The 24,195-nt window shown below is 34.9% G+C and overlaps 1 long non-coding RNA gene across 1 annotated transcript in view; it reads left to right on the forward strand.

Moving 5' to 3' along the window:
• Window positions 1-637: 637 nt before the first annotated feature.
• The window catches only part of LOC141521407 (uncharacterized), a 38,283-nt gene continuing 14,725 nt past the window's right edge, over window positions 638-24,195 (forward strand). Inside the window, exons 1-2 of the long non-coding RNA XR_012477924.1 lie at window positions 638-725; window positions 836-982. This is a non-coding gene — a long non-coding RNA (uncharacterized LOC141521407). The remainder of the gene's footprint in view (window positions 726-835; window positions 983-24,195) is intronic.

Raw genomic sequence — 24,195 nt, forward strand, 5'->3', positions numbered from 1 at the left:
AACTGTTATATCTCCTGATCTGGCATTGGAGAAGATTCAGTCTCCAGATGAGAATCAAAAAAGAAAGAATTAGATTTGAAGAATTTTAAAACTGGTAACCTTTGAAAATTTAGAATCAATGTGGAATTTATGTATGAAGCCTATTCCTGTCTTTACTCAGACTACCAACTCCCATACTGCATTACCTTAAGGAATTTTGTTACTACTTTGCAGACACTATGGTACTTCTGAATACATGGTCATTGTCATTTACACTGTCATCTTCAGGGATTCAAAGAATTAATTTAGCTTTAACAAACCAGCTAATTTTCTCCAAAAGAGTAGCCTGCCCCTTGATAAAATCTGTTTAATACATGACATTTATTCTATTGTCTGTAGCTTAATAATCATTTAAGTAATCGTGATATGATTACAGTCTGCATGTTTTAGATTTTTTTGAGGTCTTCCCTCCCTTCCTATTCCTGCCAAAGCACCCAGCCTCAGGCTCAACCTGGTAAAATTCAGATAAGCACTATTAGAGTATTTATGATATCACAGTATCAATACTCCCACAAACACTATGATGCAGACACAAGGGAAAGAGACCAAAGAGTAACATCTGTGCCACTAGTCATATAATTCCTTTCAGTCTGCTATGTACACATTTAGTCTCCTTCTAACTCTAAAAAAATGCTTTCTCCACTGTAGGGAATTCACCCTCCAATCATACTTTATCACAATCAATGGTAGGTCTCAATGCTCACCAAACTTCATACACCAGCTCCCTTCCTACTCTCTTGGATTCTCTAGATATCTCTCAGGAGATGCTCCAATGACACACTGTTGCCTTCTTTAGCTGCTGCTGCTGCTACTACTGCACCAAGACTTAAGGAGGAAGATTTCCTGTGTACCTGTCCATGTCTCCACCCGCTAGTCCCACAGTGACTATCTCTGGATATGAATAATTTCCTGATGAATTTTCAGCAGCACAGATTGTCAGTAGGTGAGTGGTGATGTTATAGAACTAAATATAAAATTTTATTTTTATTAACATATTTGTTGTTCTTGTTCATTTATTTTCAGTCATGTTTGATTCTGTTACATCATTTGAGGTTTTCTTGGCAGAGATACTGGAATGACTTTTCATCTCCTTTTTACCTCATTTTTACAGATAAGGCAAACAAGATTAAGCATTTGCCCAGGGTCTAAAGTATCTGAGAATGGATATGAACTCAGAAAGGAAATTTTTGTGACTCTAGACCTGCTTCCTATTTAATGTTACTATGTTGTATGTGCATGTATATATACAATATGTAAATATGTTTGTAATAATATGTATAAAATTGTATATGTATATACACACAACCCTGATTGTCTTGCAAAAAATAAAAAAATGTATATAAAGTGAGAGAAATAGTATAGTAGACAGACTCATCCTACATTAATTTGTTCTGGGGAAGCAACATTAAGTAAGCATTACAAGGGGTAATTAGCTTAATAGGAATAATATTTACACTCATAGAATAAGCAATATAGCAACAACAAGTAAACAGAATGTTCAGAGGAGTTGACTTCCTCAGCATAAATACTAATCAAGTTTAAACACGGAATTTAACTCAGATTATTGGTTATATTCTATTACAGTTGGATTCTGTGACTTTACAGCAGTGTTTGTTCTCTCTCTTTCATCCCTCACATCCATTCTGATGCTAAATCTTATTGTTTCTAACTCCTCTAACTTCACAATCTAGCTCTAATCTACCTCTTCAGCCTTTATACACATTTTTCTTCATACTTATATGCTATCCAATTGGTCTTCCTATTCACCCTAACAATGGAGGTTAATTTCTTATCTCTGTTACCCTTTCCAACACACACAAACACACACACACATACACACACACATACACACACATACACACATAACACACACACACACCAGGCTTCTTACACATTTTACTCTGTTTCAAATACTCTATTATCTACCCATCGTAGCCTCACACAAATTTCATCTACCATCTCTGAGCTTTTACACGCACTATCCTCTAAATCTAGAATTTACTCTTTAACCCTCTCTTTCTGTCTTTTAGAACCACTAATTTCCTTCCAGACACAGATCATTTGTCGCTGTATATATATGGAGCCTTTCTTGATGTCCCTAGCTGCTAGCACCATATCCCCTAAAATCACCTAGAATTCATTTGTATCTATTTTGTGCATTCCTCTATATTGAAGTATTGATTCCCTCAATAGAATAAGCTTCTTAAAGGACAGACATGGTTTCATTCTTGTCATATATCTGATGCCTAGCATAGTGCTAGTTGCCTAAAGCTTGGTGGCTGTTTAATAAGCATTTATTTATCAATTGGTAATTAGCAATGTGTTTTGCCTTTAATAGTCCAAGGCCACAATTAATCAAAATTAAAGGCATTCTTAGTTGATTGTTTTAATGAGTACAATGTTTTCCCAGTTTTTGCATCAGATCATACAAGTCTTTCCAGGTTTTCTAAAATCACAATCAAATACTTGTTCAGTCATACCCCAGTTGACAAGTATCCAATTATTGTTGCCAACAGGTATCCCCTCAGTTTCCAATATTTTTTTGGCATCACAAAAAGACCTTCTACAAATATACATGCACACATGCATACATGTTTTTTTTTACATATGGCAGACCCTTAGTTTCTATCACACACTTGTCCACTGTTTATATAATCTGTTGAATTCTGCTCTACTAGAGCCTTAGTTTCCAATGGCTGCTCCTCAAATAGGAAACTCTGGTCTCTGCAGCATATGACTATGGCCCCTTTTTTGTGGTGGAAAAAAAGTACTAGATCTGATCAGAGGACTTTAGTTTCAAATTCTGATGCTGTTAACTTGTTACCTTTATGACCTAACAGACCTTACATTCTAGGTCTGACTTTCATCTTCAAAAAAAAAGGAAGTTGGACTGGTGGCTTCTTAGGTCCCTTCTAACTACTTAAATTCAAACTAAAATCCCATCTTTCACTGGAAACCTCCCCAAACCCCTCTTCATTCTAGTGCCTTCCTATTTTTCCTGTCTATACCTTGCTTTATATATATATATATATATATATTTGTTTACATGTTATCTCCCCCATGATAGTCTAAGCTTTTAGAAGGCAAGGAGTCTTTTGCCTCCTTTTGTATTCCCAAGTGCTTAGCATAGTTTTTGTAAACAAAAATAAAATTATACAATATTAGATTTGAAAGAAATAGACTAGGTGGCCCAAAGTATTTCCTACATAAGAAAAGAGTCCCAGACAAGCTAGAGGATATGTCTGAGAGCATACACCTAACTTATGTGAGTACACCATATTGATTTAACATGAGTTTGTTATCATGGTGGCTGTCTCACCACTCCTGAGCTTTGCCTTTACCTTCCTTCCTATCCTCAATGCTAATCATACTGTCTGAAACATAGCAAATGTTAGTTGACTTTTTACCAGAGATGATTGTTTTTACCAGACTCTAGATTTCCTGGCAATGGAATACCTTCTATCAATGTAAGTAGTAACTGTTCTTCAACTAATAATATTAGAGTCACGGTTACTTAGTATGTATTTGAAGAGGGACTTGAATGAACTCCTGTTCTACAGCCTCACAATCAGCTTGCAAGGTGAATTTAGAAACCAGAAAGAGCTCTTTATTTAAATATGTCAATATATTTAAGTGTCCCAAAAGTCTTAGTGCTATTTTAGCTTTAGTAGTTTAAATAAATTCAAAATTAATACAATAGTTTAAATAAGTTAATAGTTTGAAATTGCATTAAGACTTTTGAGAAATAGGGGAAGACAGAACTCTGCCTAACTCTTTCTATGAAACCAATATGGTGCTGATACCTAAACCAGGAACAGTTAAAACAGAGAAAGAAAATTATAGACCTATCTCTCTGATGAATATAGAAGCAAAAATTTTAAATAAAATCTTAGCAAAACGATTACAACAAGTTATCACTAGGATGATACATTTTGACCATGTAGGATTCATCCCAGAAATTCAGGGTTAGTTCAATATTAGGAAAACTATTAGTATAATCAATTATATCATCAATAAACCTATTAGAAATTATATGATCATATAAATAGATGCTGAAAAAGCTTTTGACAAAATATAGCACCCATTTCTACTAAAAACACTAGAGAGTGTAGGAAAAAAATGAACTGTTTCTTAGAATAATAAGCATCAACAAGCATTATATTCAATGGGGAGAGGCTAGAGGCATTCCCAATAATATCAGGGGTAAAACAAGGATGCCCATTACCACCACTACTATTCAATATTGTATTAGAAATGTTAGCTTCAGCAATTATAGAAGAAAAAGAAATTGAAGGAATTAGAATTGGGAAGGAAAAGACAAAACTCTCATTCTTTGCATATGACATGATAGTATACCTATAGAATCCCAAGAAATCATCCAAAAAACTACTGAAAACAATTAGCAATTTTAGCAAAGTTGCAGGATATAAAATAAACCCTCATATATCCTCAACTTTTCTATATATGACTAGCAAGATACAGCAGGAAGGGCTAGAAAGAGAAATTCCATTCAAAGTAACCTCGGACAATATAGAATACCTGGGAGTCTTTTTGCCAAGGCAGACTCAGAAACTTTTTGAAAACAATTACAAAACACTTCTCACACAAAATAAATCAGATTTAAATAACTGGGCAAACATCAACTGCTCATGGATGGGTAGAGCTAATATAATAATATAATAAAAATAACAATTCTACCAAAACTAAACTACCTACCTGTTTAGTGCCCTACCAATCAAAATTCCAAACAATTACTGTAATGAGTTAGAAAAAGTTGTAAGTAAATTCATATGGAGAAATAAAAAGTCAAGAATTTCCAGGGATTCAATGAAAAAAAGTGCAAAAGAAGGTGGCTTAGCTCTACCTGATCTAAAATTATATTATAAAGCATCAGTCATCAAAACTGCCTGGTATTCACTAAGAAATAGAGTGGTGGCTCAGTGGAATAGACTAGGTGCAATATCAGGAAATGATTTTTTTTAAGGTTTTTGCAAAGCAAATGGGGTTAAGTAGCTTGCCCAAGGCCGCACAGCTAAGTAATTATTAAATGTCTGAGACCGGATTTGAACCCAGGTAGTCCTGACTCCAGGGCCGGTGCTTTATCCACTGAGCCACCTAGCCACCCCAGCAGGAAACAATTATCATAATCTGCTGTTTGATAAACCCAAAGAGTCCAGCTATTGGGATAAAAAACTCTCTCTTTGATAAAACTGTGGGAAAATTGGAAGTTAGTATGGAAGAAACTTAGATTAGACCAACACTTCACACCCTATACCAAGATAAGATCCAAATGGATACAGGATTTAGACATAAAAAACAATACTATAAGCAAATTAGAAGATCAAGGACTACTTTACCTGTCTGACCTATGGAAAGGGAAGCAGTTTATGACCATGGAAAAGATGGAGAACATCACTAAAAACAAACTAGATGATTTCAATTACATTAAATTAAAAGGCTTTTGCACAGACAAAACCACTGTAAACAAGATTTTAAAAATGTATTAAACTGGGAAACAATCTTTACGATTAATGTTTCTGACAAAGGACCCGTTTCTAAAATATACAGAGAACTGAGTCAAATTTTTAGGAAAAAAAAAGCCATTCCCCAATTGAAAAATGGTCAAAGGATATGCAAAGGCAATTTACAGATGAGGAGATCAAAACAATCCATAGTCACATGAAAAATTGCTCTAAATCATTACTTATTAGAGAAATACAAATTACAGCTTCTCTGAGGTACCACCTCACACCTCTCAGACTTGCCAATATGACCAGAAAGGATAACAAGCATTGTTGGAATGGTTGTGGGAAATCTGGGACACTATCACATTGTTGGTGGAGCTGTGAACTCATCCAACCTTTCTGGAGAGAAATTAGGAACTACAACCAAAAGGCAACAAAAATGTGCATACCCTTTGATCCAGCAATACTACCACTGGGTCTATACCCTGAAGAGATGATGAAAAGGGATAAAAACATCACTTGTACAAAAATATTCATAGCAGCCCTGTTTGTGGTGGCGAAAAATTGGAAATCAAGTAAATGTCCTTTAATTGGGTAATGGCTTAGCAAACTGTGGTATATGTATGTCATGGAACACTATTGTTCTATTAGAAACCAGGAGGGATGGGAATTCAGGGAAGCCTGGAGGGATTTGCATGAACTGATGATGAGTGAGATGAGCAGAAACAGAAGAACATTGTGTACCCTAACAGCAACATCAAGGGGATGATCAACCTTGATGGACCTACTCATTCTATCAGTGCAACAATCAGGGACAATTTGGGACTGTCTGCAATGGAGAATACCATCTGTATCCAGAGAAACAACTGTGGAGTTTGAACAAAGACCAAGGACTATTACCTTAAATTTAGGGGAAAAAAACTGATATCTTATTGTCTGATCTTGCTATCTCTTATACTTTATGTTTCTTCCTTAAGAATATGATTTCTCACTCATCACACTCAATTTGGATCAACGTATAGCATGGAAACAATGTAAAGACTGACAAACTGCCTTCTGTGGGGGGTGGGGGGAGGGAAGTAAGATTAGGGGAAACATTGTAAAACTCAAAATAAATAAAAACTTTAATTTAATAAAAAAGACTTTTGAGACACCTTGTAAAAAATTACAATCAAACTGCCAACTTTACTATGAGCATGATCACTATCTCACCCTTTGTGTTATAGGGTGTCTGTGTGTTTGTGTGTGTGTGTGTGTGTGTAAATAGAAGATGCAAGCTTTCTGAACTTTAAGAAACTCTTAAGCAACTGACCCCTGAGCATTCCTGTCAACACATGTTCATGTAATTATGCCCAAGAAGCACATGATCCTTGAGGCTGCTGCTTTTCCCACTTGTTAACACCCCACCCCTCTTCTTCTCTCTCCCACCCTTCCTGCTCTCCTTTGTCACAGCAGACAAATGGCTTTCTTGTCTTCTGACATGTGAATTGACATCCGTGAAGGTGTGATCACCCACAGGAGCCATGTTAAGTAAAAGCTGGACTTGCTCTTCCTCAGATTAACTGGAAGATGAGTGCACCCCTTAGACCTGATTTTTCTTAACCTTGGTTGTGTCATGAACCCCTTTGGCAGCGAGATGAAGCTTATAGACCCTTTCTCAGAAAGAATTTTTTGTAAAATCACCCCCCCCCAGATTAAGAAGTTCCTGTTCCTAGTCTTGACAGTATCATAGATTCCTAGTGCTAAAATAGAACTTGAAAGAACATCTTAATTGTATGGATAAGCAAAAAAGAAAGGCAAAATAATTTGTGTAACAAGTCCTAGCCAATGAGAGGAAGACCCAACTTCTATTCCAATGTTCTTTTTCCTGCATCATGTATGTGTTCTAGTCTTACCCTGATTTATATAATTCTAGTCTCCCAATATATTCATACACATAGACACACATACACACACACACACACACACACACACACATACACACACACAATCCTGTGCAACAACTTTGGACCTTTCTGCCTTTTTGGGCTTCAATCTCCTCATCTTTAGGTTGGACTAGATAATCTCAAAGCTCCCTCATTCTAGCATTCTTCTTATTTGTTGTTCATCCTTTGTTTCCTAAGAAGACAAATAGCATCATGATGAGAGATTTCTTATTGTGTTAAATTAGATTTAAGTGAAGCAGAGTCACACAAATTCCTCAACCTTACTCTCTTCTAAAACTATTGAAATCCCACACTAAAACAAAGTCAAAATGCCTGGGGATGGCCCTCAGTGCAGAGGATGACCTTTACATCTTCAATGTCTTACCCAACTCTAGGTGCCCCTCAGCACCTGCTTCAGTTGGCTTCATGGCTTTTGGAAGAAATCTACCTATTCTGCCTGGGAGAAAATCCTCAAAGATTTAAGACCAATATCCTCCTATCTTTCCAACAGGTTTAAAGCTTATTGGCTACCCTCAACCTGCCTTAGCCCATCTGCCAAGACAGTTTACTGGCTTCTTGGAGCCACAGGTGACAAGTGGATATCAAAGATGGATGAGCAGTTCTGAAAAGGGCTCAGCAAGCAGTGAATAGGGTTTTCAGGGAGGACCAGCATCTCTTAGGAGTTTGTGATTCACTTGAAAAAATGAAGCATAGTTATAAGCACTTAAAAGGGTAGATTTAATATCAGAACCTCAATGACTTTCATTTCTTCTTGAATCTTCTTTCTGCAAAGGAGTAATCACTCAGGAATATGGCATAGGATACATTTCTCTCCTCTGCTATAAAAAGGAAAAGTGAGTTCATTCAGTATATTACAAAAGAATGTTATCTAATGACCCATGATTTATACCACATTCTGTCCAACATGGCATTTCATATGCTTATTTCTATTTCCACATATGTGGTCTGATAAGACCATCATATAATATTTACTTGTCATAAGGCATAGTAATCAAATCAAAGTCAATCAATTTGTATAATGGTTTCCAGCTCCTATGTGGATGTGGAGGGCAGGCTGAAATATTTATCTAAATCAGCTGTCACACTGAGGCAGGAAATGTGCCTGGGGCTACATGATTGCTACTAGAGTGACTTTTTAGTTGCCTTAGTCTCCACTGAAGTCATCCTCGTAACTAATGGACCCCAAAATATCGTAGTTCTTTGTTTACTGCAAACTTCTTGAAAGAAATTGCTTTATCTCAGGATATGCTCTGTGGGCTCTGCTTAATGCTAGTTCATTCTATTTTTTTTATTTTGAATGAGTAAATAAATTTCTACAATATATTTAAATGTAATTTGTTACATGATCCTTTTTTCTAGAGTGTGTAGTGGGTATGGGGAAGATAAGAGAACAGTTAGAAGTTATTCAATAATGTTACAAGTCTGTATGTAGACAAGTGATGCTTTATTGGTGTTATTAGGCAAATTTATCACAAGTCACATAGAGTTTTAACTGCTAAAAGAATAAAAATAATTAAACCTTTATTAATTATGCCTGTCAAAATGCTTAGTGTGGTTAAGTATTATATGGCTTGATTTTAGATTTTAAATTGTACTCTGGCTCCAGGAAAAAAATATATTTCATTTTATTACACAGAGAGTGGTTATTTCAATCAATTAGTATTTATTAAGTGCACCCTATGTGTTAGATGCTATGGAAAAAAAAGTTCAAAGAAAATCCTTGCTCACAAGCTCATGGGGAGATAACAAAGATGTACAAATAAGATATACATAGATGGATAGATAGATAGACAGGTAATGGATATGTATATATTATATACATAAAACAAATAGGAAATAATTAACAAAGTAAAGGTATAATTAAGAGGGGTTCAGAAAGGTTTCCATTAAAAGATGGGATTTAGTTTTTTATGTGGATATAAAAAATAAATGACTTGCATGGCAATCACATAATCACATCTATATAACATTATTTTGCTTTCATATATATTAATACACTTAAAATATGGATATGTACATACTTGTTTCAGTGGTAACTTTTATAATGTTCAGTTTATTAAAACTAAACTATTTCCATATTCTTTACAATAGTCATATTAATATTGCTCTACTGATGTGTATGAGATGTAATAGGCATGCTTAGAAGGAAGGAAGCTATGAGGCAACTTCAAAACAAAGGCAAAGAACAGGAATCAGAGACGGGACAAGGGGCACTAGCATTTCAAGATGGACCAAAAAATAGTTGAAGAAAGGCAAATCAAGTGAGAGTCTCCCTCCTCACCTGAGCTTGCTCTTCAGTCTAGTGCCTCCATTCCACATGGGATTAACAAGTCATCCGAAGTGAGCAGGATTCAGTAGAGTCAAGCTAACTAAACCTAAAAGCTAAAAGTTGTGTCAGGAAATAATCAGAAGGTAAGGAAGAAATCCCTGCCAGCAACAAAGAAATAAAAGAGGAAGCAAGGGTCCTGAATCCGCCATTTGATGGAACATTGAACCTCTAAAAATTGTAAACATGGGGAGGGGAACAGGGGATGGTTTAGAAGGGGGATAGAATCCAATCCTTGTTCCAGGTATTCCTAGGTTTGAAGGATGTGCTCATGGACTAACCTGAAGTTATTGAGTCTGGGAGAAGCTATGTCCATATTACAATTGTTTTGATGAGGTTTTTTTAATCTCTTTTGTTTCCAAGGTTATAAAAGAAGATTATTAAACTCATTGACATTGTCTAGGTCACTCCTAAAATTCACAGTAGCTTTTGTTTCTTTGACCCTTATTTCAGCTTTCTCATTGAGTTTTCTAGATTTTCTTAATGTCTTCTGCCTATTCAATTGTTTTTCCTCATACTATATTCTATAGTCTTTTCCCTGATAATGTACAAAACAATAAAAAATGTTGGAGTTTGGGAATCAGATCCATTATGTGACTGAATCCATTATATCATGACAATGTGATTGAAGCCAGAGAGGTAGCTATGTGAGTGAAGAGAAGGGAATGGATGAGAAAGAGGTTGTGAAGATAGAAATAAGATTTGGCAATTAATTGGACCTCAGTGAGAAGCCTAGGAAATCTGGTGATGTATTTGACTGTAACAGGGATATTACTATTAATATCATGTAGTGGTCCACAGACTGGTGGCTAAAATGAAGTTTCTTTTTATATGGTGGGTAGGTAGAAGTGGGGTGGAGGGGAAGAGCAAGCTTTTCCCTACATAGTGTTTTTATATAAGCAAATTCTGGTTGAAAAATGTAGATCAAAGACAACTTGAAGAAACTGAACCTAGAACAGTAAATGCTAGGAGGGAAGAACTGTGCAAACCTCCTTTCTATCCCAACTCTTTTTCCTCTTTACAAAAGAATAAGTGTAGAGGGAAGATTTTCAACACATATTTATTACTGAATGCTTTCTCTATAGGTGCATTCAAAATATGCCTATTCAAAATGTCAATTTTGAATGCGTAATGAGTGATGAATAAAAAAAGTGACACTGGAGTCAAGATAACTTGAATTCAAATCTAGCTATTTGATCCTAAACAAATCCCATACAATGTTTCAGTTAGCTCCTGTGTTCAATGGGAATTGTTCTAAGGATAAAATGAAATGTTTGTAGAGAACTTTGAAAACCTTACAGCACTAAGTAAATGTTAACTATTATTTTGATTGTCATTATTATCATTATAAGATAGTCTCTATGGTTTCAAATGAGGAAAAAAATCTATTTTTTCCTGAATTGAGAGGCCAAATTTAAATTTGAACAAAAGATAGGAAAAAATGAATAAGCATATAGAGAAAAATGATATATTCTACACTTAACTAATGGTCTTTAAAGGGTCTGTCCTCAAGGACTATGTATTACTGAACTTGTGCCTCAGGGTATGCTAAGTGTAAACAAAAGGACACTGTGTCTGTGAAATTGAAAAGAAAAACAAAATTCTCTCAAAGCACTTGATTGCCTATTCATTTGCAGGCTTCCACTTTGCACTGAAGTCATTTGGTTGAAATTAATTTAACCTTCCATCTGTGAAATTATTGTTTTCTGTGGGTTTGGTCGCATGGCGATTAAGCGGTAGTTTTAGTTTCGTCATTTTCTTTATTACAGTTTAATGCCTGTGTTTTATTATCTATGTAGAAAGTGGGACTGAGGACTGTAACCACATTCATCAGATTTCCACTATAAGGAAGCAGTTAATGAGCTTCACATAAAATGCTACCTTGAGGAAATGTCACAATTAAAGGTACATGGCTGTTCTGAATATGTAAAATAACTATCCTGCTGGAAAAAAAAAAGAAGAGAGGTATAGACTTCACCGTTATCATTTCTAGAGCACTGCATTTACAGTCCTTTGTAGAATAAAAATCTCTCAATATCCTTCCTGTATTTACTTCCAGTACTGTATTATCAGACATCCTAAGATCAATCTTCCCTAGATGGAAACCTACTTGTGACTATAGCATCCCACAACCATACCAACAGCTGCACCCCTACAAGCCTGTTTATCTACTCTCTCAGTGCCATTTCCACACACTTGATACAACCAAGTTAAGAAGTTTTAAATGATTCATGTGCTCCTCCACCCAGGAGGTTTGTTTGCAGGAAGCAGTTGTAAGTCATTTGGGGCAATTCCCTCCAACCCCTCCCTCTTCACCAGAGGAGAAAAATAAATTCCAAATAGAACAGAACAGCCCCAATGATGGCATTTTAAACAGACACAAGGGCAGCATATCAATTTGATCTCTTGAAACAGATGATATCCCAACCATTTAAGTGGTGATAAAGGCTTCATTAAATAGCAGGACTACTGATACCCTGCTACTACTGCTGCAGTATTTTGCCAGGTGGCACAGCTTCCTTAGACTCTGGCACAAACCTGCAAAATAGATCATATTTCAATATAAACACATATATTTATATAAAACCAATTGCTTGCATATAGTAATTATAAGAAATTCATGTTATTTACATACCACGCTTGAATATATCACAAGATGAATTGGGCTCTAACTGGTACAAAAACCTTTAAAGATGACTCTGAAGCAATTTATTTTCCTCCTCTATTATTTGCATTCCATCTCCCAAACACCTTTGCACAGAATCTCAAAATTACAGAACTTTCTATAATATTTATCATCTTCTTTTGGACAAATAATGATTTCTCTCCCTTCCCTCAACATGTCAACTCCTATTCTAGATCAAAAAGAAATTGGCCTTTCTCTTGTGGACATCATCTGAGCATGAGATCCCCAGGTTTGACCATGCAAGTCAATCACAGAAGATAGAAAATTGAGGTTGTGCTTCTAGGACCTATATGACTAGTAGGATTTTTGACTTAGTTATTGTGAAAAGCTCCCAGGGTGGAAATTCCCTATACTCATGCAGATCATAATAATTATAATAATAATAATAATTATTATTATTATTATTATTATTATTTTATATATATATAGTGTTTTAAGGATTGCAATGCACTTTATAATAATTATTTGATCTTCATAGTTTTTGGTTATCATCTCATTTTATAAATGAGGAAATTGAATCAAACAGGTTAAGTAACTTACCTAACTAGTAAGTATTTATGTTTCAGTATTAAACCTTTTCAAATTGTCTGATCTAAAATTGACATTTATGACATTGTAAGGTTTGTAAAACACTTTACTCACTTTTTCATTTGAATACCACCAATACCTTCTGAGGTAGTTAGATAAGGAAACAGATACAGAGAGGCTAAATGACTAATACATGATTGTACAATAAGTAACCACCAAAATGGGAATTTGGAGTCTTTCTGACTCCAGTCCAGCTCTATATCTACTATGGTGAGACCAGGTACAATCACTCCAATTCACTTGCCCTGCCCTTAAAAAAAAATAATTAAGGACTTGCTGGAGAACTAAAGCAATGAACTGATGATGATGAGTTAAGGATGGAAGAATCATTGCACCAGCCTGAATGTCACCCCAAGGGAGTAGTCTCTTCAATTTGATGAAGAGAGTTATACAAAAGGGATTGAATCTATTCCCTAGGGGTTAGAAATAAAAGGCCTTCTTGAGTTAATTTTCCAGGGACAGAGTTAGCACTTTGTTAAATAAGGCCTCCCCTGACCCATATACAACAAACATTGGTGTTGCCTCTCCAGGCCTAACTTATTCAGTCTTTTTGGTTCTGTGTAGTCCAAAATATATAGAGCACTCAGTTTCCCCACTTAAAGTGAGCACGTTGAATCTGGTTAGCCAGAACTGACTTGACCTAAGGAGAGAGAAAGGTGGGGAAGAGAAAAAAATATATTAAATGGAGTGGGAAGAGGTGAAAAAAGCAAACAAATAAAATGCTAGCGTAATCTGAAAAGTTGTATGGCATAGTGAAAAGAGTTGGCATAGGAGTCAAAATGGAATACTGGAAAGATCACTAACTCTAGAGTCAGGAATCCCAGGTTCAAATCCTCTGATTCTTACAATTAAGCCTGGGTGACTTTACATAAGTCATTTAACTTTAGTTAATTCAGTGTTCTCATCTATAAAATGAATTTTTTGATTGAGATAGCCTCTGAGGTCTGCTCTAGATATACATTGTCCTGATTCAGGAAGTCTTTGCTCTAAGCCTGATTAGGTAGTGTTATGTCCTGGTGCAGGTCAAAAAATTTAGTTCTCAGTTTCCCAATGTATAAAATAAAGAGACTTGGGGCAGCTAGGTGGTACACCAGCCCTGGAGTCAGGAGTACCTGAGTTCAAATGTGACCTCAGACACAATAATTACCTAGCTGTGTGGCCTTGGGCAAACCACTTAACTCCATTTGCCTTGCAAAAACCTAAAAAAACAAAAACAGAACAAAACAAAAACAAATAAAATAAAGCGACTCATAGGATTGGAGATCTGGAACTGGAAATTGAACCCAACCCCCTCATTTTACAGATGAGGAAACTTAGGATATCTAAAAAATTAAGTGGCTTGCCCAATGTCACAGAGCTATTAATGGTCTAAGAAGGCATTTGAATTCTGGCATATTCCTAATGCCAGATCCATTTAAACCATGCTCCTAAGACAAGATTTCTGAAGTGCCATCTATCATTAACTTGCTATGATTCTATGAAGTTTTCAGAAGGAAGATAATTTTCTGGGTCTCTATAATATTTTGAAATGTGTGAATCATTCAAAACTACGTAACTCATAGCCAGAGTACTGGTGACAGCGTCAGAGAAAGAAAGACAATTATAACAGGAGAAAGGGAAGAGCAAGACAAAGCAATGCAGGGTAGGTCAGAGCAAGGAGGGAAAGGGAGGGAAAAGGAGGCATGAGGAAGAAAGAGGAGAGGGAAGAAGAGAAAAGAGGAGAGGAGAGGCAGTAGAGGAAGGGGGGGAGTGAGGGAAGAAAGAAAAGGGAAGTGAAGAGGCTACATTTATATAATTCTAATTTTATGCAGAAGATTGTCAACATATATTCATCATCATCATCACCATCAACAGCAACAATAACAACATCATAATCATTACCTATTTGTATATAATATATGGCACTTTATGGTTTATAGTATGCTTTCTTCACAATACATCAATGAAGTATAAAACAGAATATCCATTTTAAAATTGAGCATTTAAAATCAGAAAGTTCAAGTGACTGACCTAAAGTCACAGAGTAAATTGCAGAGCCAAGACTCCATTTCAGGACTTCCAATTGTAAGATGTGTTGTTTCCACTACACTGAGTTAACAGAAACATAATTATCCCTATTTCCTAAAAAGAGATGCACAAAAGAATTTTGCCTAATTAAGATCCCATTCCAAAGGAAGGACTGAAAAAGAACACAATGAGGTCTCCAATTATTATAGATTTGCTATCTCTATCTCCTTATAATTGAATTTTTTTATAAATATTGAATCTATGTCGTTAAGGATATATATGTGAAATACAATGACAACTTTAAGCATAATATAACTGTTGGCTATTTTGATATATTATGCTTACATTTTAAAAATTTACTTTAAGTATATTAAATTCAATATAGCTCTCTCATTTTAATCATGAGTAAATTTTTAATGTCTTAAGTATATTCCTTGTAACGAAGATCGCCTTGAAATCTAATTTTTAATGCCTTATGATAGCTCCTTCCATTTTATGAGTGAATTCATCTCATTGGCAATTACAGCTGTGATTATTGTATATTCTTTCTATTATATACTTATGTTTATATCTCTTTATTCTTACCCTTTTCTTTACAAAGAAGAGCAAGGAAAGATGATCAAGACTTATAAAATATAACTTAGTAATTCTTCTTTCTCTTATCTCTTTCCCACTCTCAGATCTTGATATATTGTTCTTTCATCTTCTTTCTTTTTAATTAACCCTTTTATGGTCAACCTTCTAAAAGTGAAATTTATCTTGCTTTGTATCATCCACCCTCCAAATCTCTCCTTTTTTATACTGCTGTCCCCACACACACATATATGCCTATTGAGTTTAATGCATTTCTATGCCAAACTAATTTTATGTTTGCATGTATCTATGTATGCATTTTAAAATTTCTTCTATTCAATTCAAGCAATATTTGTGTCACATTTATATAATTTATGTTAAATGATTGGTTCTTCCCCACCTTTTTCCTCACTTCACCGCTTTCTATTTTCTTTCCTTTTTTAAAAACTGCAAATCAGAACAAAACCATGCCTATGGCCTATACTTTACTTAATTCTGTGATTATTGAAGACATTAGTATTCTGAAGGGACATTTTTCTTATTTCCTACCATGTAAACAGCGTATTTTTTTTGTTCTTCAATTATTTGATTGAATTTACCTTCCTAGGCTTCTTTTCATTGCTGTGTTTTTATTTTAAAGTTTCTGCCCAGCTCTAGTGATTTTATCAGGAGTTTTGTAGAAGCACTTTATTCTTTTTAAGGTATATTTTTACCCTGGCAGGATATTATTCAATTTTCCAAAGTTAGTTATTTTTGGTTATGTCTTTCTCTTCTACTTTTTTGAATAGCATATTCTAAATGGTTCCCCACCCCCCTTCAAAGAAGTTGTAGATAAGTCTAATGTGATCCTGAGATTGATTCCTTGGAATTTGAATTCTCTTTTACTGTCTATTTTCAGTATTTTATAGTTTACCTAGAAGCCATGGGTTTTGGCTATGATATTACTGGGAATTTGTGGATTTTTAATAGGAGGTGATTATTTATATTTTCACTTTGCTTTCTGGTTCTTATAAATCTGGTCAATTTTCACTTACAGTTTCTTGGATCATAACATCTAGGCTTTCATTTTTATGTTTAAAGTTTCTAGATATTCCTATAATTCTTAGATTATTCATCACTAATCTTTCTTTCAAGTCACATTTAGACTCAGGTAAGATTCTACTGTCCTTTCACTTGACTGATTCTTTAATCTGATCCTAGCAATAAACTAACATATTCCTTAAAGCAAGAAAAAGTAAATATGACATCTTCTGAGCTATTTTTTATAAGAAGTGGACATAAATGCATTGTCTCTATTAGACAATCCTTGCTTACTGTGTAACACTCTAGAAGTACAAAGACTTTGTTTGATCTTTTCAAGTAGTTTACTTAGGCTCAATGGCCATCAAAAAGAATGTTACAAAAAAAAAAATCAGGATTCCAAGTCTAAAATTCAACAACAGAAACAACAAAACCTCCTTTCATAGCAAACAAATTGAGAAGCCAAAAATAGGGAACAGAGGTAGGGAGTAAATTTGTCCTCGTTAATGAACTAACTATGCTTTATGCAAGAGCCTGTGTCTGCTACAAATATTTTACAAGGTTTTGAAATTTTAATTATAAACTTGAAAATTAATGAAGGTTCAGGCAAATCCTGGCAAAATAATTAAATGAAACTTGAATATAGTCACATGGCTAATTGAATCCCATTTTGGCCAGAATACTGGTGACCTCATGCTTTTATTTTGCTATATGAAGCATCTTCCAGAGCCATTCCATGTCTTGATATATGTTAATATTCTCATATAAAAAAATTAAAGTTTGCTATTTGACACAAGGATAATTCTTCTCTATATATTGATCTACTCTTATACATTAATCTACCCTTATAGTAATAGACAGATACAATATTTCCTTAGCTTTGTGATCTTGGGCAAGTCAATTAACTCCATTGCCTTGAGAAAGAAAGAAAGAAAGAAAGAAAGAAAGAAAGAAAGAAAGAAAGAAAGAAAGAAAGAAAGAAAGAAAGAAAGAAAGAAAGAAAGAAAGAAAAAGGATGGTAAAGGAAGCATTCTAGTCAAGCCTTCTCAATATTTATTTCTAAAGAACTTTAAAATAACACATCAAATAGAAATTTTAAAGTGGAATAAAAAAAAGATTGAGCTAAGACATTTTCAACTTAAGAGGAGAGAAGGAAAGGTCTGCAGCTCTGGGATAGGAGCTATCCATGAGCAAGGCATGGCAGTGAGACAACTGTGGATCATGGAGGTTGCCAGGGTAGAGCTCCAGCAGCAGCAGTTCCAAACACATTTACCACCCAGAGATGGTAAGGAAAGAGATTACAGGGAATCTTTGGGCTAGCACTGGATGAAGGACTAGGCACCATTTGGCAATTTCACAGTTTCAAATTACATTTCTTAGGAGAGAAGTGCTTGGAGTCACAAGGAAACAAAGGTCCTACCTACTCAATGATCATGGTTCTCAGGAAGAGAAGTGTTGAGATCCTGAGAAAACAATCTGGATAAGAACCAAAGAGTAGATCGATCAAACAGTGATCATAGCTCTCCTCCAATCATGCCACTAAGGAAGCACTGAAAAATTATAGGACCCCAGAACTAGCAGAGTGAAAAAAATGAGGGTGAAAAAACGCAAACTTTGAGACAGTGACCCTCATTTCATCCCCCACCATCCATTGCCTTTACAAAAAAAAAAAGTTTACTTTTTATACTGAGAGATACAACATAGACCCAGAAAAACAAATACTAGATGATACTCAGATATGAGGGAGGCTGAGATGTCAGTCATATAAAACCAAATTATCTTCCCAGAGATCAGAGATAAATTCTATCAAAAATTTAAGTCAAGAAATAGGCTGAAAAAATGAGCAAACAGCAAAAAAGGACCTGACCATAAAAATATGGAGATGGGATATGGATTAAAATGGATTAAAAACCAGCAAACAAACTCAAAAGAAGACAATGTTCTAAAAATATCTATAAGTAAAATCACAATGGAAAAAATTGCAAATTGGACAGAAGTCCAATGAGAATTCCCAGAATAGCTTTAAAAAAATTTAAAGAAGAGCAAAATAATTTTGACTGACAGAATAGTAAATAGAATCTATTTCAGACACAAATTTTTGATGAGAAAACTGAAGGAAACAGAAGTTAAGTGACTTGAAAAGGTTCACACAGCTAATGAGTGTCTGAGACTAGATTTGAACTTAGGTCTTCCTAATTTCCTGGAGTTTAACTAGTTCACCACCTCAATTCAACAACCATTCATTAACCACCTACTTGTGTACAGCATAACATATTAAGTGAGATTGTTTCAGTCATGATACTTGTCTCCCCAATACCTAGTACATTAACTACATCATAGGAGGTAATTATTAAAAATTACCAGTTTATATTTTGGGACAATTAAGTGGCATAGTGGATAGAGCACCAGCCCAGGAGTCAGGAAGACCTGAATACAAAATACAACTTTAGATGCTTAATAATTACATACCTGTGTGACTTTGGGTAAGTCATTTAACTCCATTGCCTTTATAAAAAAAAAAAAGTTTACTTTTTATACTGAGAGATACAACATAGACCCAGAAAAACAAATACTAGATGATACTCAGATATGAGGGAGGCTGAGATGTCAGTCATATAAAACCAAATTATCTTCCCAGCATACTCATCCAACTTTTTCCCCACCATATTCTTGGGTGAGGCTTCCCAGTAGCTTACTCACTTTCAGGGACATAGCTTCCCCTTCTCAACAACGTATCCCCATCCCTTCATAGCAGGGCATGACTTGCATCAGAAGCTAAATATTCACTGTAGAATAATTCTAACCAGCAGCAAGTGCAAATAATACCTATGGTTTACTCCCTTAGCAATCTTAGTTTGTTTCTTACTAGCTTGTTTCACAGGAAGAATTTATTCTGGAATATTATTTCACTCTCTAATACCTGTTCTTTGAATAAGTACTCAGCTTGAACTCCTCTTCCCAGTCACATTGTATTGTTAAATTCAAATATGGGTTTATGGAACCTCTACTTTAATCTAATACCCATCTGGATTTTTATCTTCTTTCTGTTCCCAATCTCACTCCCAGCATTCAGACCAACAAAATGAGCCTAAACGTGAATGACTGACTGTATTTTAATATGAAGTCATACATTGACTGAAGAAAATCCACTTTGTTTTAAAACAATGTTGTCACTAGCTCATACAGAGACCCAGAGCTCAAACCAAGCAACATTCCTACTTGCATTGTCCTCAACAGTCTGGCTCAGAATTCCTATTGTGGCTCAGAATTACCATCTGTCCATCATAGTGCCAACTTTGTCCTCCCTGCATGTTTTTTTTCATCTCATTTACTTGACTGGACTTCCTCCTCTTTTATCCACAAGCCCCATCCTTTGAGATCAGGGCCTGTCACCTCTAGGTAGATGACTAGAAATGCTTAGAATTTCAGGAAGGCTGGAAAGACTAACAGTCCCACCCTTCTCCCTCTGCTACAGTCCTCACCTTTTGGTGGAACTTCAAAAGACAATTTACAAAAAAAAAAAAAAAAGAAAAGAAAAGAAAAGAAAAACTAAAGTAATTTGGGAAGACAGAGAAGACTCTTAATGAAGGGTAGGGGGAATTTAGGGAAGGCTTCAGGAATGTAATGCCACTTGCCAAGCCTTGAAGGTAAGATTTATAAGAGGTGGAAACAGAAGCAAGTGCACCCCAAGGATAGAGGACAGCTGTTGAAAGGCTCTTGATTCATACTGAACTTGCAAACCACTTAAAACATGTAGGTTTTTGACAAAGTACTTGCCTCTAACCATTTATCCCTCATCCTAAATTTACAAAGTTGACTTTTTTGGAACCCAAATGTAGAATTTCATATCTATCCTTATTAATTATCAATTAATTTAATGCAGTTCACAATTCTAGCCTATTGAAATATTCTTACATTTTTTTCTATTATCCGTAATAATCATTGCTAAAATTGGCATAACATTTTAAAATTTACAAAGCATTTTACATATATTATCTCATTTGATTCTCACAACATCCTTAGGACATAGTTTCATTTGAGGGAAGGTTAATTACCCCACCAAGAGTTTTAAAACTAAGAAATGTCTGAGGAAAAATTTGAACTCAGGTATTCTTGACTCCAAGTTATTCACTGTCTATTAATAATAATAATAATAATAATAATAATAATAATAATAATAATAATATAATGATTCTTTAAGGCTTGCAGTGCTTCATTTGATCTTATAACAATCCTGAGATAAGTGTATTGTCCCCATTTTACTGATGAAGATATTGAGGAATAGAAAGGTTAAGACTTTTAAGTGTCTGAGGTCATATCTGAATTCAAGGCTTCTTGGCTTTATGACTAGAACAATGTACCAGCTAGCTGTCTACTATATCACCTAGCTTGCCATTTTCATGTCATCTGCAAATTTGATGGGTGTGCCATACAAAACCTGCATCTAAAAAGTCAGTGATAAAAATGTTGAACAGCATAAGGTCAATGATTTGATATATAGAAAATGGAAAGGACATTCTAATGAGAAGGCAAGGAAAATACACACAATACTTAACAGAGATGACAGAAATATATAAGTAAATATATGGTCGAAAATATATTCATGTGTGATGAAGGATTGCTAGGATGTTTGAAAAAGGTAGAAGTGGGGAAGAGTAATCCATTAAAGATTTTTCAATAGGAAGTAAAGTTCTGAAGAAGAAACAAGGCTATTCCAAGTCTAAGGAATAATGGGTAACTTAGACTAAACTATGTCATCAGATTTACTTAAGGAGTCAATAAGGGAAAATTACTAGCCCAAAGCTTTTCTGCTTTTGCTTTAATATTTGTTCCCCAAAATACCAAAGCCCTTTGAGGACAGGGACTCTTGTTCCTTTTTCTTTGTATCTCCAGTGCTTAGCACTCCACAGAATGTGACTTATACAATAAATCAACTTACAAAATACAACCTCTATTAAAAACAAGGCAACTAAGGGGTACAGAGACCTGGCCCTGGAGTCAGAAAGATTCATCTTTCTGGGTTCAAATCCAGACTCAGACATTTACTAGCTGTTTAAGCCTGAGCAAGTCACTTAACTCCATTTGCCTCAGTCTGTAAAATGAGCTGGAGAAGAAAATGGAAAAGCACTCTAGTATATTTGTCAAAAAAAAAAAAAACAAAAACACACCACAAATGGGGCCACAAAGAGTTAGAGAGGACTCAAAGATATATAGATAGATATAGATATAGATATAGATATAGATATAGATATAGATGATATAGATGATATAGATATACATATAGATATACTATAGATAGATATATAAATGTAGAGAGGCAATTGAAGCCAGTGGAATGACTACTTGGACTAGAATCAGAAGACCTGTGTTCAAATCTGTGACATTGAACAAGTCATCTGAAATTCCTACACTGCAATTTTTCCATCTCCAAAATGAAGAGATTTTACTAGCTAAACAGGGCCCTGAGGTCCTTTCCAACTCCACATCCAATGTAAAAACTTAAAATAATATAACAAATAAGAAACAGTATGTTATAAACTTCTTGAGAGCAGAAACCAGGCCATCTAAATTCTGTGAACAGGGGATACTGATAAATATTTGTTGATTGAAAATAATACCAGAGATGTTGTGGAGCAGAGCTCTGCTTCCCTATAAATAGTCTTGTTGTTCTTATTTGTGTTTAGTCACTTGGTCATGTCCACCTCTTCATGACCCCAGACCACAAAATGATAATACTGTCCATGAGGTTTTCTTGGCAAAGATTCTAGAGTGGTTTTCCATTTCCTTTACCAGCATATTAATATACACAGGATTAAGTGACTTGCCCAAGATCACAACTACTGATGTCAGATTTGAACTCAGATCTTCTTGATTCCAGGTCCACCCTCCCTCTCTCCACTGAGTTACATAATATCACATAAAATAATACAAAGGAAATGCACTCTGTTAAGAATATTAAGCATTTGCCTCACTTGAGATATTAATTCATTTTTCCAATTTGTTTAAATCTCCTTTATAAAGTTAAATTCTACTGGGAAAATATCACAAACAAAGGAATTTACATGAAGGAACATACAAAAGCATCTTTAGAGGTAGCTCAGAGGTCATTATGAGATCTGATATTCTTGTATTAACTAAGCAAGGTTCAGAGGGCCAACTTGCAATTTTAGTTATATCAGAATGCCATTTGATAATCTCCTGGTTCATCAATCCAATAAATGAGTTCTTGCATGTATCTGAAACACAGTATTTTCTTTAAATAAGTAATCCTGTTTTAATATATTAACTCTTAGTGTACTAGTACATTTCAGAAAGTAGTATAATGGGTATCACAGAACAACAATCAAAAAGGATCTAATGAAGTAAAAATGCTTTCTCTAACAATAGAAAGAAGTTGTTAGCCCAGAAAGACTGATATGTGGGATACTTGTCAGTGGTACAGGAAAGGATGCTGAATCTAATCTTTCAACTAAAGCTAGCAAATGATGTGCTTTTCACTTTATTCAGAGACACTTCATCTGCCAAGAATACACTATGAAACAAATTGTGAAAAATTCTGTAACTACATATTCAGGTTCTTCTCATTAGCTTTGTGTCCCTTAGGATGTCCCTTAGGACTATGAATGGGATTTTTAAAAGGGGAGGGAAATGATGTCTGTATAAGGAAAGGTTTTTATATGAAAACCAGCAAACCTCTAAATTGAAAAATAAAATCTAGTTTAGAACAGAAAACTTAAAAGAGTTATATTTTAAAATATTTTTCTAAGTTCATAATTATTTGCAAATAACCTACCCCCAAAAGAAAAAAACATTCAAGTAGAGACTATGAACTAAAATTAAATTAATATAAAATTAGCATTAAATGGGAAAACTGGCACTTTCATAAGTTTTTAATAGGGTAATCTATAAACAAAAGATAAGATGGAGCTTCAACATATCTAAGAAGGAAGAATATTTCTTCTCTAACATGACTATGGTACCAAATCCCAGGGTGCCTTGCTCAGCCCTAGACTTCCAGGATTATTTTTTGCCTCCCTACCAGCAAAATTCTTGTACAGCAGATTCCTCCATCCTTATGACCTCCTTCTCTGCTTGATGAGGTTCTCCTAGTATCTGCCTTTGGAGGAAATTAGAGGAAATACTAGTGTTAGCCATATTCACTTCTAATCCAGCCTTAGCTCCTGACTCTCTGAACTACTTTTCACCTTCCCCCCCCCCATCATTCCCCATTTTGCACAGGTGACCCCTTTTATCAGCACCCTTTTAGGGGTTGGTTTTTCTCATTAGAATTTAGCACCTTGAGGACAGAGACCACCTTTCTTTTTGCCTGTATTTACATAAAAAATACTCAATTTATCTAGAAATGGTACAGAGGAAAGCCCAGTTCTATAGAATGAAATCATTTTATAAGAAACTGATCCAATCTAGGCTTTACTTTTGTTTGTTTACAAGGGTGTGATTCTTTATCTCAATTCATATTTTTAAAAATTACCCTGATTTTAAAAGCTCCAAATAATCATTTTATGTTTATGGATCTTAAATATA

The sequence above is a fragment of the Macrotis lagotis genome, chromosome 1, assembly GCF_037893015.1.
Source record: "Macrotis lagotis isolate mMagLag1 chromosome 1, bilby.v1.9.chrom.fasta, whole genome shotgun sequence".
In the NCBI taxonomy this organism is placed as follows: Eukaryota; Metazoa; Chordata; class Mammalia; order Peramelemorphia; family Peramelidae; genus Macrotis; species Macrotis lagotis.